The following is a 23022-nucleotide window of genomic DNA, read 5'->3' as shown; positions in this document are numbered from 1 at the left end:
AAGTCTTCTCAAAAGGAAGTTTAAGATGAAGAATTTGGGAGATCTGCACTACTTTTTAGGAATTGAGGTCATTCGCATACCTCTAAGGGTATTTGGCTATCACACAGAGATAGTATGTAGTATTGGACATGTTGTCCAAGTATGGGATGGCTGATTGTAAGTCAATCTCGGGGCCATTAGATCAAAATGGCAAGCTTAGTGCGGATGCAGGTTATGTGTTGGAGGATCCCACTATGTATAAGAAGATTGTGGGGATTTTGATTTATGTCACGATCAGCATTTGAGCTACACTGTTAGCTTAGAGAGCTAGTTTACGCAGGTTCCGCGCAAACCACATCTTGACACTATGCAATGCACACTTTGGTACTTGAGGGCCACTGTAGATTATATATTGTTTTATGCAGCAGGTGTACCATTGGAGCTATATGGGTACACAGATGCAAATTGGGCAGGTAGCATCTCAGACAAGAGATCTACCAGTGGATTTATGTTTTCATTGGGAAGTGCTACTATGACATGGAGCAGCAAGAAGCATCCCACAGTTGCCTTGTCGAGTACAGAGGCAGAGTACAAAGGAGCTATGGTGGCACCGTGTGAGGTAGCTTGGTTACGCAAGCTACTTAGTTGATTTGGGATTGCATGTGGAGAGAAAGGTTGTCATATATTGTGATGATCTTAGTATATACAGTTGGCCAGGAACCCAGTTTTTCATGCGCAAAAAACGAAACACATTGAGGTACATTACCACTTCATCAAGGAGAGAGTCTTAGCAGGCAACATCAACTTGGCCTACGTCAGCACACAGGATCAGATTGCTGAGATTTGAGCTACACTGTTAGCTTAGAGAGCTAGTTTACGCAGGTTCAGCGCAAACCACATCTTGACAGTGTGCAATGCACACTTTGGTACTTGAGGGCCACTGTTGATTATGTATTGTTTTATGCAGCAGGTGTACCATTGGAGCTATATGGGTACACAGATGTAGATTGGGTAGGTAGCATCTCAGACAAGAGATCTACCAGTGGATTTATGTTTTCATTGGGAAGTGTTACTATGACATGGAGCAGCAAGAAGCATCCCACAGTTGCCTTGTCGAGTACAGAGGCAAAGTACAAAGGAGCTATGGTGGCAGTGTGTGAGGTAGCTTGGTTACGCAAGCTACTTAGATGATTTGGGATTGCATGTGGAGAGAAAGGCTATCATATATTGTGACAATCTTAGTATATACAGTTAGCCAGGAACCTAGTTTTTCATTTGCAAAAAAACGAAACACATTGAGGTACATTACCACTTCATCAAGAGAGAGTCTTGGCAGGCGACATCAACTTGGCCTACGTCAGCACACAGGATCAGATCGCTGACATCTTCACGAAGGCCTTGGGAGCTGAGAAGCTCCGAAGATTTCGAGATATGCTTGGAGTTCATGAGATGAAGTTGAGCTTGAGGGGGCGTGTTGAGATGTCAAGCTCAACATGAGCTAACACTCAAAATCACGAGGTGCTTGCATGACCATTCAACATTTACATCATTGGCGGGTTTGGTAGGTGGCACTGATATATCTTGGCCAGAGATTCTACAGCTGGACTACATCGATTAGTCCACATCTACCAACTCCTCTTAGCGTGTTCACATTATGGACCGCTTGTATATACTCTATTATGTGTGTTAGTCACTTTATCTTCTTTGTAGACCTTTTCTGTTGTGTGAAAAAGAAGAAGAATTTTTAGCCACTCACCTTGTGTGTTCTCTTCTAGGGTTTATGTGAGTGTGTGTGTGTGTGCTTGCAAGCACTCAAGCTCTCTTCTTCCCTGCATCTTTTTAAATTAGTTATCTCGACGACCAAGGCCATTTAAGTTATCACAACTTAAATTAGTTTCAACTACAAAAACTTTGTCAATCACATTTACTTGATCTATAGAAATAAATTGATGCAAGAGAGTATAAATATATACTTGTTATTTGTCATCGATGTTGATTGCACAACAGAATTATAGGGATAAAATCATGGGTGTAGTTGGAACCCCTGCTTATCCTATAGCCTCACCACTTTCTCCTCATGCATAAACTCTAGGCTATTGTCATGGTAGCTACGACTTAAGGTAGGAACGAGGTTATACAACCACTCCTTACCTAGATAAATATCGACTCTAGCCAAGTGCATGACCTAAAAATCGAAACAGGCCTCATAGCCCTGCATAGCTAAAGGTATTCTCGGCCATTGTGTCCCAAACATTCTTACCATGACCATTAGTCAATGATACAGTGTACTTATGGTCACTCTTGGTCTCTGGTAATCTATAACTTCTTAAATAATGCATAGGTAAGGAAGTTTTGAGTGGCTTCATCATCAAGCATGATGGCCACCTAGCCTGCCATACAATCGGACCAAATCATGTGGTCCCCCCATTAGGGGGCATTTGGACATATTTTGGGCCTTTTACTAATGAAAGTAATTAGCAACAGACCAATAGGAATAGAGGATTATGCACATTTGGTCTCCTTTAAATATAGGGAGGGAGACTAGGCTATAAGGAGGGGGACTAGGCTTTCAGTACTAATAATTACACTTGTCCCTTTAAAAAAGTAGCGGGTTTAGGGTAGGTATGGTCCCACCATTTTCATGGCTCAAAAAATCCTTAAAATTTTAAAATTTTTAAGATCCCCCCAAAACTCACATTTTCCCCCAAAAACCCATCTCAAATTTCATTATAATCAAAAATTTCACTTTCAAGTCCGCTTTCCCTCTTGAACGCCCAAAAATTTCACTTTCAAGTCCGCTTTCCCTCTTGAACGCCCAAATTAAACTCTTCCTCCCTTTCTCTTCCATCTCTATCTTATTTTCCCAACCCTAATGAAACCATCAAAGCCCAAAACCCTAAACTTTCTCCTCCATCTTAATCTCCCTCCCTTCTCGGAGCTCCATCTCTTTCATCTTCAAGGATCTCGTAAAACCCTAGTTTGCACATCTCTTTCCTTTTTACTCTAAACCTAACCTTTCTACTCTAGCTTCCAACAAGAAGATATGGCCGCACCACGAAGACTAACAGACGAGATTGAGGAGATATCCTTGCACAACAAGAAGGACGATGATGGTGCTTGGGTGGGAGAGGCATTTTGTAAGAGCGCTTGGGTTTATCTACAGCCTGCTGCAATCAGGCCTCACCGAGTTCGACGGCGAAATGTACTGGAGCACCATTGGAAAGGTCGTACCTTTCTACTCTAGCTTCCAACAAGAAGATATGGCCGCACCAAGAAGACTAACAGACGAGATTGAGGAGATATCCTTGCACAACAAGAAGGACGATGATGGTGCTTGGGTGGGAGAGGCATTTTGTAAGAGCGCTTGGGTTTATCTACAGCCTGCTTGGGTTTATCTATAGCCTGCTGCAATCAGGCCTCACCGAGTTCGACGGCGAAATGTACTGGAGCACCATTGGAAAGGTCGTTTACAAGGCTTCAAGAAGGCAAGCAATGGAAAACTAGTGGCCACGGTACAACATGTTTACACAGCACGAGATATCCATCTTCACCAACAAACTCAATTTCCATACAATTGTAAGTATCGCAAGTAGAAAGGGGCATGTGAGATTTTCTGACAGAGATGTTTCAATCTAAGTCAACTTATTTCTTGTTTACATATATTTTTCCTTTAAACATGGTAGAGGAGCAGCCATTGGAAAGCCTTACCGGAACATTTCAAGCATTGCATGCAAACATTGGTCAGGCAATGTTTTCTTGTAAAACAAGTGCAGAACTTCTAAGGAAAAGGTCTTTTTTTACTGGCACTCCTATTTGGTGCCAAAGCAGGACGGTGGGTTTGGTAAGCTACAGATAATACATCTCCACCCCTATCTTCTATAGAATGGCCAATTCTGTTAAAATTAGGGCATTGTGATGAGCTATGGTGGATCAAACACTAGAATCAACATCACTAATAAAGTGATTAGTAAATAATTAAGATTTAATTAGTGGGTAATTAACAAATAGATTAATGTAGACATGGATACTCAAAAACCAGCAAATTCTCATTAGGGTAATGCCTCAATTTATAGAGTTTACATCCAAGCATCTAATCCCATTGATTTCTCCTTAATTCACTTCATCTCTTTTCCCTGATTCTCTCCACCTCTTCACTTTTCCCAGAATATCTCCACACTTCTCAGAATATCTCCACACTTCCTAAATCTTCTCATGTTACCCTTTATTCTCTCCCAATAGATTCTTCTCACCTTTTCACAGGTTCTTTCACATTTACTCATCCTCTTTTACAGCCTCTAACCAAGGGCTTCTCGCACACACCCTATTCACTTGTATTTTCAACACCTTCCCTCAAGTGAATATTCCTAGTACACCTAGACCCTATACCAAGTTTGCCTCCCCGCCCGCGACTAGTGTCTAGCATACCTCCCCTCAAGTTATCTTAGCACACCTGGAACCTATATCAAGTTTCTCTCTTACTTGATAGCCTGCGACGACCAGTGCCTCGAGTCCCTAAACTCATAGTCCTTGACACTCTCTCTCTCTATGTGTCCAAGGCTTACTATAGTTTCCCGCGACCTTGACTAAAGTGCTCACACATACATCTATCTACCACGTGGCCTACATCATCGGTGGCTTAGAGGTGGTTTTACTTTGTTGGGGCAGGTTACATTGGGTTGTGGGGTCTCTCTCTCTCTCTCTCTCAGAGATTTTCACATGGCTCCTCACTCTTTGGAGCCTCACATCTTCTCTTCTCTTCAGTCTTCTTGTCGTGGCAACTTCTCTCCACACGTCCATCTCTTCTTTCAGTCTTCTTGTGGCAGCTTCTCTTCTTGTGTCCATGTCTTCCTTTAGATCTTCTTGGTGTGGATCTTCCCCTTGGAAAGAGATATTCTTCTTCTTTCATGGCTGGGGCCATGAGCTTGTCTGTGTCAGGTCTTCTTACTCCATATGTGAGCAACATGTTTAAACATTTTGTTGATAGTTCTTTTGGGCTTTTTCTGTTTATCTTTTGTCATTATGCAATGCAAACCCAAATTTATGCGGGAGGTCTTACCTCTTGCCTTATTCTGGACAAAGGCAGTGTCTGATCCCATATTTACACTGATGTAATGTGCCCAATACATAATGCGTATAGCATTCATTCTTATACACATTCCCAAATGCAACTCTGGCTATGAATAATCTTGAATTTGAGTGAGATTTACAGGCATTAACCAAGGGTTAAATATAAAATGATGATTATCACAAATTTATTAGCATAATTTTCTCAGAAATTACATTAAATCAAGGGTAACCAATTTGTACGGAATGGTTGGAGTATCAAACTAACTCCGAATTGCAATCTGAACTTATAGGGATTTGTATCAGATACCTAATGGTTAATTTGAACCCTCAATTGTACCAAAATATAGTGATTAGCACTGATTAATCACTGATTAGCAAATTAATCCACTATTTTGTGTGCAAAAAATAGAGTATGTGGGGAGTCCAGATCTGGTGCCTTAGACTTCAAATGAGCTCAAATTATTTCAAAGCCATCAATAGCAATGAGTCTAGTAGAGGATTAAGCCAATAAACACAAGATTTGACTAAATATTGAAAGCTTAATCTTTGTTTTACCAAAGTCACCTGCAGATTTGATGAAGAGCTTGGATCTCACTGTAGACTTGATGAAATTGAATTCTGTCTTCACCAGCTTGTAGAGCATGCTTGAAAACCCCTGGGGCTAAGAGGAATTAGAGCAATTTGATTTGATGAAGTGGAAATTACTGATTTGCTGCAGAAAAATGGAGCTTGATAAAAATGCGATTTCTCTTCATCCGGTTGGCGGTTTGCGCTTCTGATTTGACTGGCTGGAGTAGCAATGAGTTGGCTATCTATGGCTAGAAGGGTTTGGGCTAATTTTATGTGTGCAAGGAGAGGGAGCTCCTCCACTGGCTGGGGGTACAGAGGCTAATTGAAAAAAGAGGAAAATTTATAATTTTCTACTAATCCTAATTAGCAAAATAATTAGTAAGATAATGGGCTCACAAAATGATGGATTCTAGGCATGGCTCTGATACCATGTTGAAATTAGGGCATTGTGATGAGCTATGGTGGATCAAACACTAGAATCAACATCATTAACAAAGTGATTAGCAAATAATTAAGATATAATTAGTGGGTAATTAACAAATAGATTAATGTAGGCATGGATACTCAAAAACCAGCAAATTCTCATTAGGGCAATGCCTCAATTTATAGAGTTTACATCCAATCATCTAATCCCATTGATTTCTCCTTGATTCACTCCACCTCTTTTCCCTGATTCTCTCCACCTCTTCACTTTTCCCAGAATATCTCTCCACCTCTTCACTTTTCCCTGATTCTCTCCACCTCTTCACTTTTCCCAGAATATCTCCACACTTCCGAGAATATCTCCACATTTCCTAAATCTTCTCATGCTACCCTTTATTCTCTCCCAGTAGATTCTTCTCACCTTTTCATAGGTTCTTTCACATTTACTCATCCTCTTTTACAGCCTCTAACCAAGGGCTTGTTCCCGCACACATCCCTATTCACTTGTATTTTCAACAAATTCTAGATGCTTGGACTGTAATGGTCATAAAATCAAAGATTGCTTTGTGATATACAAGGGTCTTTGAAGTTTGCAAAGCCCTCTCGATCTGTGAGTCTTAGTTGGGTATGTCCAATACATCTGCCAAGATGTTCAATCAATTTTGTTTCTCATCACAAACACTTACCATGTTTGTGTGCAAGAAGGTATTAGGTGATGACATTATGGTAGCCTTGCTTGGAGACCAGTGGAGGACTGTAGAAGGGATACATAAGGATGACACATTCAAGTGCAATATAGTAGAATCTAGTGTCTCATTTCGGTATCTCAAAGCTCGTGCCACACTACACGTATGCTTCTATTATGAGCGGTGGATGAAAAAGAATAGTTGTTGGGTCCCAATGTAGGCAGATGAACAAGTTGTTTTGCCTCTTGACATATGTGTTTGGTTGCCCAGTGGTGCAGTGGAAGTTGTAGGTGCAAGTAGACATTAGAGCCTCCTAAATATTAGAGAGTACCTCAATATCGTGGGAGGTGAGGATATTAGCAGAGCACAATTCAAGGTGAACAATAGGAAGATTTGAAAACGACTAGAGCCAAAGACCTTGGTAGATCCCGATTGGGATGTTGATGGTATATCGCTCAATTAATGGGGATTTTGAATTTTGTGAATTTTGAAGCTACTTCAAGTATGTTAATTTTGTAAAGTCCTTGCCCTCAAAAAAGTGTACTGAGTAATGAATTTTTGTCTTGTAAGCTATGAATTTAGATTTTTATATTAAAGTTATAACTCAAAAAATTTACAAAGTTGTCTTGTATGTGCACAATAATGGTCAACTCAGTGTAGGTACTAGGGTTCCTATTCCAAAATGGTTTAGTGGCACACACAGATTTACAGCACATGGTTTTTTTATGTCGATGGTTTCGGAGTCCATCCAAAACAGTATATAAAGACCAAACCATAAGGGAATTGAGAACATAATATCTTACAACTTATAAGCTCTATAGAAAAGCCACCCATGGATGCAAATTCTTCTAATGAGAGGACTGTTCCTAGCAAGGTTGCTAGGCCAGCTATTTTAGGTGTTTCTTCTGATGATGACTCCTATTCCTCTGTTGGGGATACAGATGATCAACCTATCCAGATATCGGAAAGCTTCAAGAAAGACCTTGAAGATGTAGACAAACTGATAGATGAAGCCAAAGAGGTGCATCAAAGAATTCTTCAGATGAATAACCCAGAGAAGAAGACAAAGGAAAAATCTATCGTGCAGAATTAGAAAGGTCTTGTATCGAGGGACTTAGGCCCAATAGAAGTCATTTTAAGACTTGTACTAAACTGTTGTATCTTAGCAACAATGACTAATGTGATGAAAAATTTCTACATGGACATGTGTCTACTCTACAAAGTACTCATAACGATTTTGAAGCAAACGTCTTTAAAATTCAGTTTTAACCAAAGATAAGTTATGGGAATAAAAATTCTTAAAAAAATCTATTTTATTATGGCAAAGCACAATACTCACAAAATACAATAATGAGTAGGGCTCAATAAAAATATAGAATGTTTATACAAATATGAGTCGAGCTCAATAAAAATACAGAATCTTTACAACGTTGTCTCTGGACATATACAAAATGCCTCTAAGCGGTTTCGGGCTCTGTAGCCTCAGCCTTGGCCTCCTCCTTTAACTCAGCCTTGGCCTCCTCCTTTGACTCAGCCTTGGCCTCCTCCTTTCACTCAGCCTTCGGCACCTTGGCCTCCTCCTATGTCTCCTTTGTTGGCACCTTGCCTACCTTGTCCTTACCCTTGCCTACAAATGGAAGCTTCCTCTTTGCCTTGCCCTTGCTTCCCTTCTCAGGGACTCCTTATTTAAAGTTGAAATGCTTAATAGGGGAATGATACAGCATCTTTTTTCTCTTCTTTGATGCACTAGTGCGCCAGCAACTGGTGGAAGTGGTGGCGAGTCAGGGTCATCAGGCGTAATTGCATTATTGAGGATAATGTTTATTGCCTTTGCCCACACACTCCACAGCCAGAACTCGTCTGAGCAAACAAACTACAAAACAACATAAAATTCAATTAGAATAATGCGGGATCTCTCATGAAATGAACATAGAGAAATTATAGTACAGTGACACAAGAAACTTACACAGCTGTCAAAATTAGTGTACTTGGAAAGGAGGAACTTCCAAAAATTTGCGACTATGTGCTAGCCACAAGAGTGCGAATCCTTTTGCATAGGAGAACGGGTTGGTTGAGAAATTTCTACTACTCTATATCCTTTTTCAATTCAGGACATAGAGTTTCAATCAATGCAATCGCCCTCTTACATGCCCTACAGTCAACGATATACTCTTACATGCCCTACAGTTGAGAAATTTCTACTACTCTATATCCTTTTTCAATTCAGGACATAGAGTTTCAATCAATGCAATCGCCCTCTTACATGCCCTACAGTCAACGATATAAAGAATGACTTACAATCAACAATTAGGAAGCAAGAAGGAAACGATATAAAGTATAATGACTTACAATTTAGACTATGCGTGCATTCCGAGAAGGCTATTCATAAAAATTGTCCGGCATTTCACCACATTTATTAAACAAGCAGACCAGTGCCCTCTGAAATTGAGAAAGTAAACAAAAAATATAAGAAACCTAACATAGGCAACTAATAACTTAAATTCCATCAACAGTTTGAAATCCAAAGAAAATACATACTTCTCTATATATGGCAGCACAACAAAGCAAGTACCCAGACTAACTCCTTGGAAATAAGGAGCAAGGTCCTCATCAGACCTCGATGGGTCAATCAGGATAGTCGATACCAAGGTCTGGCAAAAGCTCTTTCAACAGTACCCTGTAGATTGAATTAAAAACATTAGGAAAGGGAAAAAGAAATATATACTTTCTTTGTGCTTGGTCTGGTAAAAGCTCTTTCAACAGTACCCTACAGATTGAATTAAAAACATTAGGAAAGGGAAAAAGAAATCAAAATAAGAAAGCATTCAAAAAAAGGCGAAGAGTACACACCTTAAACAAGTAAGCACAACACAATCATTAATCTCTCTATTCTTTTCAATGAGCATATAAACATCCGTTGGAGCGATATGGAGGTACTCCTCCTGCTCGGCGTTGTACGAGATATTGCATATAATCTGACCAAGCACTGCCTTAAGTCTGTCGTTATTCTCTCCCTCCAACTTTAGAAGGTTTTATGCCAAATCATCCCTATCAACATTCTCTTCTAATAATGTCTCCTTTCCCTTCAGATCCGCCCCCTTTACAAGACTCTTAAGCCCTTGTGAACCTAGTGTTGTTACCTCTTCAATAACCACCTTGTCAGAAGCCCTATTCCTCTTCAAAGCAGGAGGAATGGAGAGAATTTCTACTGCCTTCCTATCCCTAAATGGTACAGGTCGCATGAACTTATCATACCTATACCTAACTCTGCTTACTAATGTCATGTCCTTGTCCATTAGTGTGACCCTCCTGACATGAGCAGCACAAATGTTACTATCATTTAATAAGTCTATAAGGAAGTCCTCGCATGACTCTTGAGTCTATAAGGAAGTCCTTGCATGACTCTTGAGACATGGGACGGCGCTACTCTGCCATTTAAAGTAACCTTTCCACTTTATTATGTCGCTTATGGATTTAACAATCCTCAAGAAAGAAGCTTTGGGGATGAGGAGATTGACAGCCACCTGCGCCTTATCTCTGCAAACATTTTTCTTTGCCTCTGCAGAGTGACCTTGGCCTTTAAAATGTTGTTGCTGGTGCTGGATTTGACATCAGGAAGCATAGGTTCACTTAAGACATCCTTTGGAATTTTCTTTGGAATATCTGGAACTGGAACTGGAACTGGATTCGGCACTGGATCGGGCGCTGGATCTGGCTCTGGCACTAAAACTCTCCTGACGGTCTGTTTTGTGCACGCCATTAACAGCACTAGAAAAGAGAAGGTAGAGTAATTAGCCAAGTCACACGACCACCATCCACCGCGCGATAAGGGGAATCCAAATCTGGACCAACGTTCTTTTTGCATGTTGAACAAAACTAGAACTTATTAATAAAAATTTTAGACCTATCCACGGAGTGATATTTCAATTCGAAAACATGGAGAATAGATATATATTGCACGGTGAACTAAACAAGAACTTATCAATAAAAATTTCAGACCGGTCCACGGAGCGATATTTCAATTCGAGAACATGGAGAATAGATATATCGCACCATGAACAAAATCTCTTATCAATAAAATTCACCCAACCATCCACAGAGCGATATGTCGATTCGATTTCACATGGAGAATAGCCATATCGCACCATGAACGAAATCAGCGAAAGAAAAGGGGAAGAGAGAACTTATCAATAAAATTCACCCAACCGTCCACAACGGTCCACAACGGAGCAATATGTCGATTTGAAAACATGGAGAACTGCAATATCGCATCGTGAACAAAATCAGCGAAAGAAAAGGGGAAGAGAGAGAAAAACTTACATGCACTTGAAACAAGGGCTGGGATGGATGGATTCAGCGAGCTGCACGAGCAAAGTGTGGAGAAACGCAATTGGAAAAAATCATGAAAAAAATCGTGGAAGAAAAAAGCGTGGAAAAGAAAATATTCCTCCTTTTTATAGAGCAAAACGCAATCATGCGTTGACTGCGTCAGCCCTACACATGGCAATTCCTGAATGGACAATGACGTAAGCCCTTCAACACGTGGCGTTTGATTCTCAATCATGTGACGCTAGCCCTATTATTTGACCTATATAAAGATGGTGCGAGTTTTTTTTTTGCTTTTCTCTGCGCTCGAACTTTTCTCACTTTCCATACCGTCCACAGTGCGAGTCAGCTTTTTCCACGACCATACCGTCCATGATGCGATAGGTGCATTCATGCGTCGTTGCTTTCCCCTTATCGCACGGTGAATGGATTCCACCCGGATCAGAGAAGCAATTGAGGTTAAGGGTTCTCACTTGTATAATGTTGCAGATGATGTGGATGATTTATTACTAGAGGAGATTAAGGACGAGCCTAGCACCACACAGCATCTCTTTGATCTGTTGAGGAGGGCTGGGCAGGAGAAATCCCTTTGCCATGTAGAGCCTATGTTCAACGTTCCTTTCAGTCTAGAGGAGATTATCAAGGACATGGCAAGGACATTTCTGGAGGGAGAGTGGACAAACTATTGTAGGTTGGTCGGCGGAGGGACCGTCTCTTATGGGTCCATTACGTATGTCCACATGTCAAGCCTCACAATCACCTCGTCTCAGAATTCAAGCATGTCGAAGAGGTGGGACACTTACTCAGATGATCAACGTATCAAGATTTGTGTTGACATGTGCCCAGTGCATGGCAGGAAATGCAAGTTGCTAGAATATCATTTTGGGTTTGTTGCCTATCTCTTTCTTCATGCTGATAAGGAGGATTACACAAAAGAGGAGCTCAAAGGAAGGACTGATAAATCAGAACAGTCCTTTATTTCAAGTGCTCAGTCTGCAGAAGAAGAGGTCCTGGACCTTGTGTCTGAGAAAGAGGAGGAACTTCTCAACACAAATTTTGATGTGGCAGACTTCCTATATATAATAGCAGACGGTTATGAAGCTGCGTCCGGTGTTCTCGATGTAGAGAATGAGCATAAGGATGAATTTCTCGCATTGGACACAGAAGTGCCAGAAAACTTCTGAGAGGCCCTAGAAGCAATGTCCTTGTACTTTAAAAAAGCCAAGGAGAATGAAGCTTCTCTTCCTTCAGAGGAAGAATTTCAAGCCCTTCAGCAGGATATGGGCATTTTTGAGTTTGGTAAGGAACGTGTTCCCAAACCTGACCAAGAAAATGAAGAGGGCTCCATCAACCTTTGGGATGCAGCGAAGTTGGAGGAGGATGAGAACCAGAAGGTAAATTATTGCTTCTGTTACCTGAATTAATTATTTCTTTAGTTTGTCTGAAAATTGTAGTGTTTTTGAATGTGGGAAAGGAGAAGGTAATATTTCCCATTAATTAGGAAGGACAGTAGCCCAGGCATGACAAAATTGGACCTCAATCGCTCTCCCCATGGACGGATGACGTTCCTTCATCAATGATGGTAATTATTTCTTACTTTAGTTTGTCTGGTTTAATTCTTATTGCTTCAATCTGTTTGAATTATTTCTTACTTTAGTTTGTTCCCTCTTGGTTCTTTGTCAATGCAAATAGACCTTGACAGACGCCGATAGATTTCTTGGACGAGGTGGTGCTGGTCGTGCAAGAGTTGGGCAAGATGCCACTCTTGCACACTATGTCTCTTCTATCGACAAAAATATACTTATTATATATCATAGCAAGTACTCTAGGGATGCAAAGATTCCACTCCTTACACTGAAAGCCCTATCTAGGTATACAGGGTACGCATTTATACCTTATAATATACATAAAGTCATGCTTATAGAGAAGTGTGCTGCCATCCGTATCTTTGGATACGGCCCTGGTTTTTGGCCTTCTTGAGCAGGTTATTTTCTATGTTATTCAAGCTATGTCCTAGGTGCAGGAGTGGAGGATGTAAAGTCACTCAAGGGCTATAGTCGTAAGAGGGTTTTGCGTTATAGAGGGAAAATGCCTACCGAAGAGGGGGAGCAAGAAGAGAAGAGACTCAAGAGCAATCAGCTCTTTTCGTTGTAAATATTTTCACTGTAAATCTTTAATATAATGGAATGGTGCAATTATTTTTTATTTTCAAGTCAAAAAGCTTTACAACTTTCTTCTAAATGTTTACTTCCTAAGTCAAAAATGTTTACAACTTTATTCCAAATACTTTCAATTTCAAAGTGCTGTTTCTACTTCCAAATTCTTCCTATGCGTCTTCATGAAGATCTCCATGCTGCATGACGTGCTGGTCCTGTGCTAGCTTTCCACTTTAGTGATCTTCTTTGTTTGGCATTATTTCGTGCTGCCCTTGCATTATCTCGTACGTGCCCTTTCCATGGATAATTTTCACCCAAAAGTGTATCTGTAATACCAGTTAAACATTTCCTTGAGGTAATTTGTACGAGTCTTCCCTCCTCCATGCCGGGTGTTTTTAAAATATACTCCTCTAGCTTGATAGTGAGATTTCTCCATTCTTTGTGTGCTCAACATGTCTAGAGAACCATACTCATTCATGAAGTATGCACCATGAGCATAAAGAATGTGCTGCAAAAAATTTAAGAGAGTCAATAGTTATTCGTACTCGTTTCTTAATATCCAGTAGGAAGGAGCAAATGTGTTTACCATCTAGTGCCTAATGTTGGTTTCACCCCATGTATCAACCATGGACTTCGTAAAATTAGAAAGCTCGTCTTGAAATTTTTGTTGCTCCTTTGTGGTTGTCCTACTTTTGGTCAAAAGTTTCACCATCTTATTGAAGTTTGACCAAACCTTCTCACATAGAATTACAAGGCTTGAATTGGTGCAGTCAAATGTTGTACATTTGCATAAATCCTTCCACAAGTTCCAAGGCTTGGTTGAGTCCTTGGCATTTTCTAGGTTCTCTAAAAAACGTGTTGCTTTATTTCCACTCATGGACACTTGTTGTGCAACCTCATGATTCATGCCAGAGGTCTTTTTGTTAACAGTAATCTGCACATTGCCACCATGGCACCCAATTGAGTTCAGTAGTTGCTCTACTTTATGAAGAGCTTCTTCTTGTCGTTCTTTGCCTTGCATGGTAAATGCATAATCTATGTGACATTTGAGCAAACGGTCAAACACACACATAAATGCATGCAGTGTATAGAAGTGGACATTCTTCAGGTCAAATGGAATTATAGGATTCCATTCTGGGTCTCTCAAATGCCTGTTTGGCACAACTAGCATGTTGGCAGACAAGACACCTCCAACTCAGTTGCCAGCATCATCCATGGGGTCGTGCTCAATATCTTGATTCTCAAGCATCCTCTTCTTTCCCGACTTTTGTTTGTTTTCCCTCACCATTCTCATGCACCACGGACAAGGATTTGGGGTGTTGGCACCTTCTGGACACCCAAGCAAGCACTTCATTGTCTTCAGGTCACCCCCCAAATGCCAATCTACTGTATAAGTGCCCTTGCCCTCTACCTCAAGTTTTTCTCCCTGAATCTGTGCTTTGATGACAGTGGTAATCCAGGGTATCCTATCAAACATCCAAGAGAGAACTTCATGTGTCTCTTTTGGTACTTCAAATGCCCCAAGCCACCATATCTCTTTCTCAGATTGGACACTATATGAGGGAAGATCTAACTTGCAAATCCTCTCCCTATCAGGAGTTTGGTTGATCTCAGTATTCCCCTCAAATGTGTCTTCACTGAGAAAAGATGATAACTCTGAACTTTTTTCATATGCCATAGCCTCATTCATGAGTGTGATACTCATTCGCTCTATCCTCTTTCCTTTCACAATCTGACACTCATTCATTTTCAACACAAAGCTAACTTTGTCACCTTGCATGACAAACAAAATTAAATAAGCTTTGATTTTTTATAGACTTTTTCAACTACTTTGCAAGAGATTACTTACAATTATTAGGTAATCCATAGAATAAGATCATAACTTTCTGAAGACGTTGTAGATCAACAAATATATTGTTGAACTCGTTGTAAGGAACCACAATATTACCATTATTGCCTCGCTTTTTTCCCCAAGCTCTAATGGTTAGCACATCATTGATGCTGTGGTACTCTCCAATCTTACGTTGCACATCTTCATTGCATGTCCTCTTTGCTAATCTTAATCTTCTTGGGGCAGGAAAAATATTTCGTGTGATGCCTTGTTTGTGAAGTGTATCTCAGTAATTGATGGAGAGCCTAGTATCCTTTTGTGCTTATGCCCACTTCATCGCATGCATTTTGAACTTCTTAAATGTCTAAAATGTTAGTTATATCTTTCATTATCTCATTTGCAAGTATCTGTCGTACCTTCTTGTAGCGCGGATCTCGAACTATGGAAAGAATGTCATGTTTTCTCACGCAGCTACGTAACATATCTCCAATATCTTGAGGACCATTATCACCATACGCATCTTGAAGAAAGGTCCTGTAATGAACTAACAAAGATTACTTATAGTAGCAATATTATATGATGAATTAACAGTTAATGAAAAAAATCAAACAATAGATACACTCTAATAAGAATAACTTATAACCAAAAATCAAACAAACCTTGCTGTATGAATTCTTCGCTTGAGAGCACCACCACCAATTGCAAGTGTCTAAATGTTGTTCATTGTCCTCTTTCTCTCTCTGGCTCCCATGGGTGTGCTCTTTATACGCGAGATTGTATCTTGTAACTTGAGGATGTGGTCCTCTTTCTCTTTGCCCTCTCTTTGTAGCTGTAAAATATTATTCTGTGCAATTTCGAGAGCTTATTGCACACTACTCAAGTGACTTGCAAGCTATGAATTTGTGAGTTTAGAAATTGAACCTTCCATGCATCACATATACTTAAGCGTTTGCAATATCCAAGGAGCCCATTCTCACCCTCTCCAACAAAATGAATGAATGAGGATAGGTCTGTGAAAGGTGGAGAGAAATTTGAAGAAGGATCATTAGGATATAAATACCCATCAACCCAAAGATCCACATTACAATGACCCTGCTATCTTTTTGCTTGCTTCTCCTGTGCGTTTAGACGTTCTTTTCTGATAGGTGCATATTCATTCAAGATGCGAATATGCAAGTCTACCTTCCTCACTCGTGATGAATTTGAGGTGTTTGTTATTTCTGTGAGTGCCATAGTAGACAGAATGGAAGATGGTAGATAGCTTGGATCCCAAAGAGAAGCTTGAAAGAGAGACCTACTACAATGAGAGAAGGGCTTGGGAGGGAGAGACTGAGAGAGAGAGAGAGAGAGAGAGAGAGAGAGAGAGAGAGAGAGAGAGAGAGAGAATCTTTTAGTTGTTGAGTCAGAAAGAGAGCAGATGTGATAGTAATCAATGAAGAAAATGGTTTTTAAGTGGGTTTGCTATAAAATATAAATTTTAAATTGCTAGCCTATCCGAAAATTTAAATTTAAATTAAACTTTTAAATAAAAAAATGTAAGTTTTCCTTGTCTTTTAATGACTTGATTTAGAATTTGTGGGAACTTCAAAAACGCAATGAAAGTTTATTAAACGAGATTATCTTTTAATGACTGTTGATATGAAATTTAGAGGGAACTTCAAAAACGCAATGAAAGTGCATTAAATGTGATTGAAAGTTATTTTGAGATAATTATTTTGAATTGTAATAAAAAATATTTTTGGGGCCCCTATATGGACGAGATTGATGATGTTTCGACGAGAGTTTTAGTGGCTAGAAAGAGAATTCTAGAGTGAAAATCCTAGAGAGGGAAAACTAGAGAGATCCCCTACTTTTAGCACCAAAAGTAGGCGTCATTATGAGGTTTGTCTCCTTAAGCCTCAATAAAATTAGTCTTAATTCCTTATAATTAGGGATCCTTACAGGGCCCTTTTTATGTTCAAATGCCTCCTAATGCACTGGCTACCACATCACCTAGGTAACGCAGCAAGCGTGGGTACTGTACGTGTGTCCTTGTACGTGTGTCCTACACTCACCTCTCTAAATTCTGCGGAACTAAGAGGTAACCGTTAGATAGTATATAGTTATTGAGAGTTAATATGTCCAGCCTCAAAATAGTTAAAGCATAGATTTTCCTTTCTAGATTTCTCATTCTATTCCTTCTTAGTGGATTTAGATTGTTTTTCTCTCGAAAACGATGTGATTTCTTCGCCCATCCCACTCTACCATCTCTGCTACTCACTCTACCATCTCTGCTACTCACTCTGGCCCCCTTGCCCCATGTCATGCCCGAAAGAATTTCCTCTTAAATCTAGAGTCCTCTTTACCCTTAGTTTTCTTCATAAGATTGAATTTAGAGCGACATGAAATGTCATCGTCATAAATCCGTGCATAGTTTATGTCCTCACCGAAATCTATCGGCTACTTAGGCTCTACAAAATCCTCGTAGTCCAGGTATAAGCCTCTCATCATGAATCCATGTAAAGTCTAGAATTCATCGATTCCCTTTAATTTCTACACAATCTCGCAATAGTTAGAGATGTAGTGTGTGAGGGAGATGCCTTACATCGAGCATTTATCCCAATCATGTCATGACCTCTGCAACTCACAGATAGAAACTCTTTTTGAAACATCATTTTGAACTCTACCCAGGTATTCGAAAGTTTGGCACTCTCAGACAAACTCGTCCACCATTTGTACGCCTTGCCTGTCTCAATGGTCTCTATGGGCGTCACTTCCTCTGGCGCCCTACTTAAGGTTGTGGATATCTGACCACTTCTGAAGAAAGATGTTTACTAAGTCCTTATTGCATTCTTTCTCCTCTTCCACAAAGTTCGACGGTTTGAGGTCTTTGAGGAGATTAGCGGTCGCTTGTGGACCACTTCACAGGCACTCCAGCCCGCGATCCTAATTGAGGCACTACGACCTCAGTAGGAGCAAAATGCACCCTCCTCTCTGTGTAGATCTCAGCGTAAAAACACTCCCTGTAGGAGTAGCATAACTAGTGTTCAAACAAGCATAAATACTCCTAAGCAGCATAGAAAAAATCTCGGTCTGATTTCTCTCCAATATTTCTCTCCAATGCGTTGATCTTGCAAACAATTGGGCTATGAACCTCTTCAGGATATCCATCTCGGCCTCTAACTCCACATCCGTGGGTCGAGTATAATCTCCATAGTCAGCCTCATCATCGAGAAAATCATCCTCAAAGTAATTCTTGTTAGTATCATCAACCTACAAGGGTTGCTCGTCCACTAACTCCATGCTATCTGTCAACATCACTGTGGATGGACCTACGGGGTCATCTACGGATAGGGACACATCAGGAGCTACGTCAATGGGAACATCCTCGGTTCTTCATGAGTCCCAAGGATATTACGTCATCTCGGTCTGACGAGCGATCACTGCCTGATGAATACGATTAAGCTCAGCATGGAACAAGCCAGACACGGAGTTATGAGAAAATCCCCTAATCCACCTAATGGCGGCAAAATACACTCCCTAGCCATGCTAGAATCAGATTTTTTTAGGTCTTGTACTTTTTATTTTTATTTTGTAGATAAATAACAAAATACAATAAATAAATTAATAATAGGAGAGAAATTGGAACTAGCTACCCGTCCCATAGTGTGTGCCGACCCTGCTCGAGATGCAATCTCATCGATGTCGATGTGTTCAGCGGGACATCGATGTGTTCAGCGGGGGTGGTCGAGGCTCTACGGAGTCGATGGTAAACTCATACGCACTATGGTGATATTGATGCACTATGGCTGCCACCTCTTTTGTTGCCCCTTCAAGCAAAAATGAATGAGAGAGAGAGAGAGAGAGATATGGAGCTGCATATAGGTGCCTGCCTCGCCGCGATGGCTTATGCTGCTATTGTGTTGCGTGACTACCTCTGTAGGCCAGCAAGAGAAAGAGTGAAAGCCCCCCATCCTTGCTGTTGTGCACAGGTTGGAAGAGGGAGAGAGAAAGAGTCGGCCCTCCTTCCTTGCTCTACTGCACAAGTAATGCCAAGACTTTCTTGCAGCCCTTCAAGCACCAAAACAGCCTTCCACTTCTCCTCCAAAACGGGCCCTCTTGCCATTGCGGCCACTGATGGCAGCTGCTACCCACGCACGTGGAAACCGTGCTGTTTCACGCTCTCCTGGTCTGCTTGTTGCTTATGTTGTAGGTGGTTGGACACGCAAGAGAGAGAAAACCTTCAGCATGCTGCAGCTTTCAACTATTTGCTACGCACACGGGACAAGAGATGTGATTTCCTTGCTGGTGCGCACACGGGAGGGTGGAATATGCAGCTGTTGTCCACGCATGGGGGAGAGAGAGAGAGAGAGAGAGTGAACAAGGGGCGGCTAGTGCCCCCCTTTTGTCGGCTACAATTGATGAGGACATCAACCCAAATTCTCAGATCTGAAATGCTATTGTATAGCACCGTCACCGCTTCTCAAGTTGTTGACTTGAAGTCATCCATCTTGCATGTATTGCGCAAGATTGTAAGCTTTGGCAGTAATGCCAGTGCGTCTCTCTCTCCAACTGCATCCAATACCTCAGAAAAACCAAGGCAGTAGAAAGGAAAACCTCTGAAGACGGAGAAGGTGAGAGAGAGAGAGCGCGAGGGGTTTCTCACCCCCCCCCCCCCCCTTTTGCTTGTGCTGCAAATGAGAATGGGAGAGAGAGAGAGAGAGAGAGAGAGAGAGAGAGAGAGACTTCCTCCCTTGCGACTGTTGCAACAGCAGCCGAGGCCGAGAGAGAGAGAGAGAGAGAGAGAGAAGGTACGGGTGCCCCTCCCCCCTTGCCAGCTACCAGCTAAAAACGAGAAAGAGAGAGAGAGAGAGATAGTCGCCTCCTTCCTCCCCTGTAGCTATGGCGCCTCCTTCTCCTCCACACAGTCGTGCTGCTTTGTAGATAAAATTGGATAAGATTTTTAGAAATTTTGAATGGTTGAAAAGAACCTTTGAGTGGGCCTAGCCCCCGGTCATGTGCGGACCCCGACGAACGGAATGTTGGCTCTGATACCAATGTTACGCTCCTGTAAACGATGGAGGGAGGAGAGCCACAGAGGGAATGAGGGTAGAGATCCTCACCGCAGGACATATGTAGTGGCATGCCTACCCACACATGTCCGGTCGCTCGGGCGCCCTCTCCCCTAACTTCCCTGGTGAGCGAGTACATGTACGTTTATAGGTTACAAAGGTTCTCTTCTGACATCATTGCTCATGCGGCTTATGTCACACAAATATATAATATCTAGATATTATGCATACCCCTATAAGAGGTGGTTCACACACAAATACACACATAAACATTTAAGTGAGTGGTTACTTCTTGTTAGAGGATGTTCACCACACACACACACACACACACACACATTACCACATATTTATCCAATCTTAGAAGCCTTTCACATAGGACTAAGCTTAATAGCCTTGCATACTTTTAGAAGCCTTTCACATATGCCCACACACATTACCACATATTTATCTAGCCTTAGAAGCCTTTCACACAGGACTAGGCTTAATAGCCTTAGACATAAACATACTACCACACTTATATGAGTGGGTTCAAGACCTTTATTCCCAACAACCATGCCACCTGTCACATCCTAGCATGTCATCCATAACCGCACTAATTGAGCTCGATATCTTAACAATCCCCACTATGCCATTCATACGACTGCGGATTAATCCCAAAACACACCACGAAACTTTGCATGCCGACTTCATTCCCCCTCATGGACCACCAACACATTTCCACCCCAAAAGTAGCTTCACCACCGACATAGACAAGAGGACGTTGTCACCATTGGGAAGGGGGTATGTTAACCACTCTATAGGTTAGCATGGTTTCCCTTGCCTAACTTTGGGGCGTTGCCATCTTACTCCCTCAAATAGGAGCTAGCTTTTGTAACATGGTGCTGGAATATATAAAGTGGCCTTGTCATGAGCTTAATGTCAATGCGAAAAGTCTAAGGACTTCGTGCACATACTTGCTAAGACTAGTAATTGGACCATTTGTGAAAACTAGTCACTTGTATATAAGTCAATTTTGACAATAAGCAATACATAATCATTTCCTTGTAATAGAATACTTGTGAGTGAGCTCCCGTTCGTCTCTATTGTTTCTTGCATGTATGCTATTGAATATTTCTTGCTTCTTCTTTATTCTTACTTGTGAGCTCCCCTTCTTCTCTATTCTTGCTCTCATGTATGCTATTGAATCTTTCTTACTTGATGGATGCATGCTAGATAGGTTTGTTTGTAGGTTTCTCTCTAGCATTAGCTTCTTCTTCTTCCCCCGCCTTTTATGAGAGAGAATCACACGAAGATGAATCTCTATTTGCCTCCATCTAGACAAAGAGAGCTCTTCTTCATCCCTTTAGCAAGAAGCAATCTAATATGACAACAGAGTGGGAACTCCACATCGAGAAGTTACAATTATGCTGCACTCTAAAGAAATGCCCAATGACATGAGACTTGGCAAGGCTAATGTGGTACTAAAATTGGTGGGAAAATGTGGGAAAATGCAATGCTAATCTTCCATAAATTAGGTATCCTACAAAATTTGAAAAGAAATGTATCTTAGATTTAAAAAATAACAAAGAAGTTTTAGGTATTTATAATGAGATGGAAACTCGTTCTCCATTAGGATACTTGGATATGGAGCTTACTAATATACAAAACCGTTTTCTCAAAAAATAAAATGAGAATACAAAGCCTAGAAGAATAAATTTAACCTCCTTGTTAAGCTTGATAGAAGAAGGGATGTCTATTTTTCTTGCACAAGCATACTAGCCACAATGTCACATGTGGGGGTGGGTGTGTAGAGAAGGAGGGATGTTTAAATAGTTTTGTTGTATATATCAACCTCTAAGTAATTTATGTGGGTAAGGGTGTGTAGAAGAAGAACTGTTTTGTATATATCAACAACCTCTATGTAATTTGTGTAGACAATAAATTTTAAATAACTATATATATATATATTTATTTTTAAATAATTTTTAGTTTTTACAATAACATTTTTTAGATCTCTTTTTTTATTTTCTTTTTACATATAACAAGAAATTTATCTATGCTATAATTTTGGAATGATTTGTAGGTGCATGTTGAAAAAGAGGAGTCTCGTGAAAAAAATGATGTGGTGATAGTGGTAATATTAATGTTGTGTCGTCGACAATGGGTCACGGCGGCAGCTTCCGATTAAACCATTATGCTTCACTTAAGCATTGTGCAAATCTAGTTGGGAGCTAACCAACTTTAGGAGCTTCTAGTATCAACAAAACTAGTTTTAAAAAAAAGTGTGCATTTCTATTATTTAATGTCATACTTCCATACGATGATTCCATCAAGTAAACCTGCAAAGTGAAATCACATTTTAAGGAAGACAAACAAGATAAAGACACATCAATGTCACCATGTTGGTGACTTTGGCTAGAAGCCAATGGGTCATGATATATATTAAAGTCTTTTGAGAGAAATCAAGAGAGAGTGGTAGACTTGGCACACTTGCCAATATATATTTGTTCAATTTTGTGGTGATGTTGAGAGAGGCTAGAGTAACCTTTTTCCATTGAGTGACACACCTTATCAGAGGATGCATGTGAGATGATATTGACTCATTGATATATCCCACTCACGTAGGACGCACGGATGTTATGATGGAGGACAGCATGCGAATGAGACATCCAAGTTTGCAATGGTGTAATTTGGTGACAAATGCGACACCTTTGCAATGATTTAAAGCTTGGGATGAGGGAAGGTGCCAAAATGCAAATGCAAGGGAGTGTGGGGGCAAGTGAAGGAGGCAAGGAGCCATATGAAGGGTCTTTGGATGATTGATGATCATTTAGAGAGGGGGGAGTAGAGAGGGGGGGGGGTGCACGTGTGTGTGAGAGAGAGACAGAGAGAGGAATCATAGCCGTGACGTGTTTGAGAGAGAGAGACCCAGCATGATAACAAGAGAGAAGGCG

At 40.8% G+C, this 23022-nt stretch overlaps 1 long non-coding RNA gene across 2 annotated transcripts; it reads right to left on the bottom strand.

Annotated features, from left to right (window-relative positions):
* Positions 1-8068: 8068 nt before the first annotated feature.
* LOC147617896 (uncharacterized) lies at positions 8069-16518 on the bottom strand. 2 transcript variants are annotated; one of them, XR_015262217.1, is made up of 6 exons: positions 15698-16518; positions 15455-15572; positions 9264-9402; positions 9075-9164; positions 8692-8877; positions 8069-8598 (listed from the first exon to the last, which is right to left on the bottom strand). It is a non-coding gene; the product is annotated as an uncharacterized LOC147617896 (long non-coding RNA). The 2 variants fall into 2 exon arrangements; XR_015262216.1 differs by lacking the exon at positions 8692-8877.
* Positions 16519-23022: the final 6504 nt, after the last annotated feature.

The sequence above is a fragment of the Cibotium barometz genome, chromosome 36 (assembly GCF_041138505.1).
Source record: "Cibotium barometz isolate CiBa-2024 chromosome 36, ASM4113850v1, whole genome shotgun sequence".
Lineage (NCBI taxonomy): Eukaryota > Viridiplantae > Streptophyta > Polypodiopsida > Cyatheales > Cibotiaceae > Cibotium > Cibotium barometz.
This window is presented reverse-complemented; position numbering and strand designations above follow the sequence as displayed.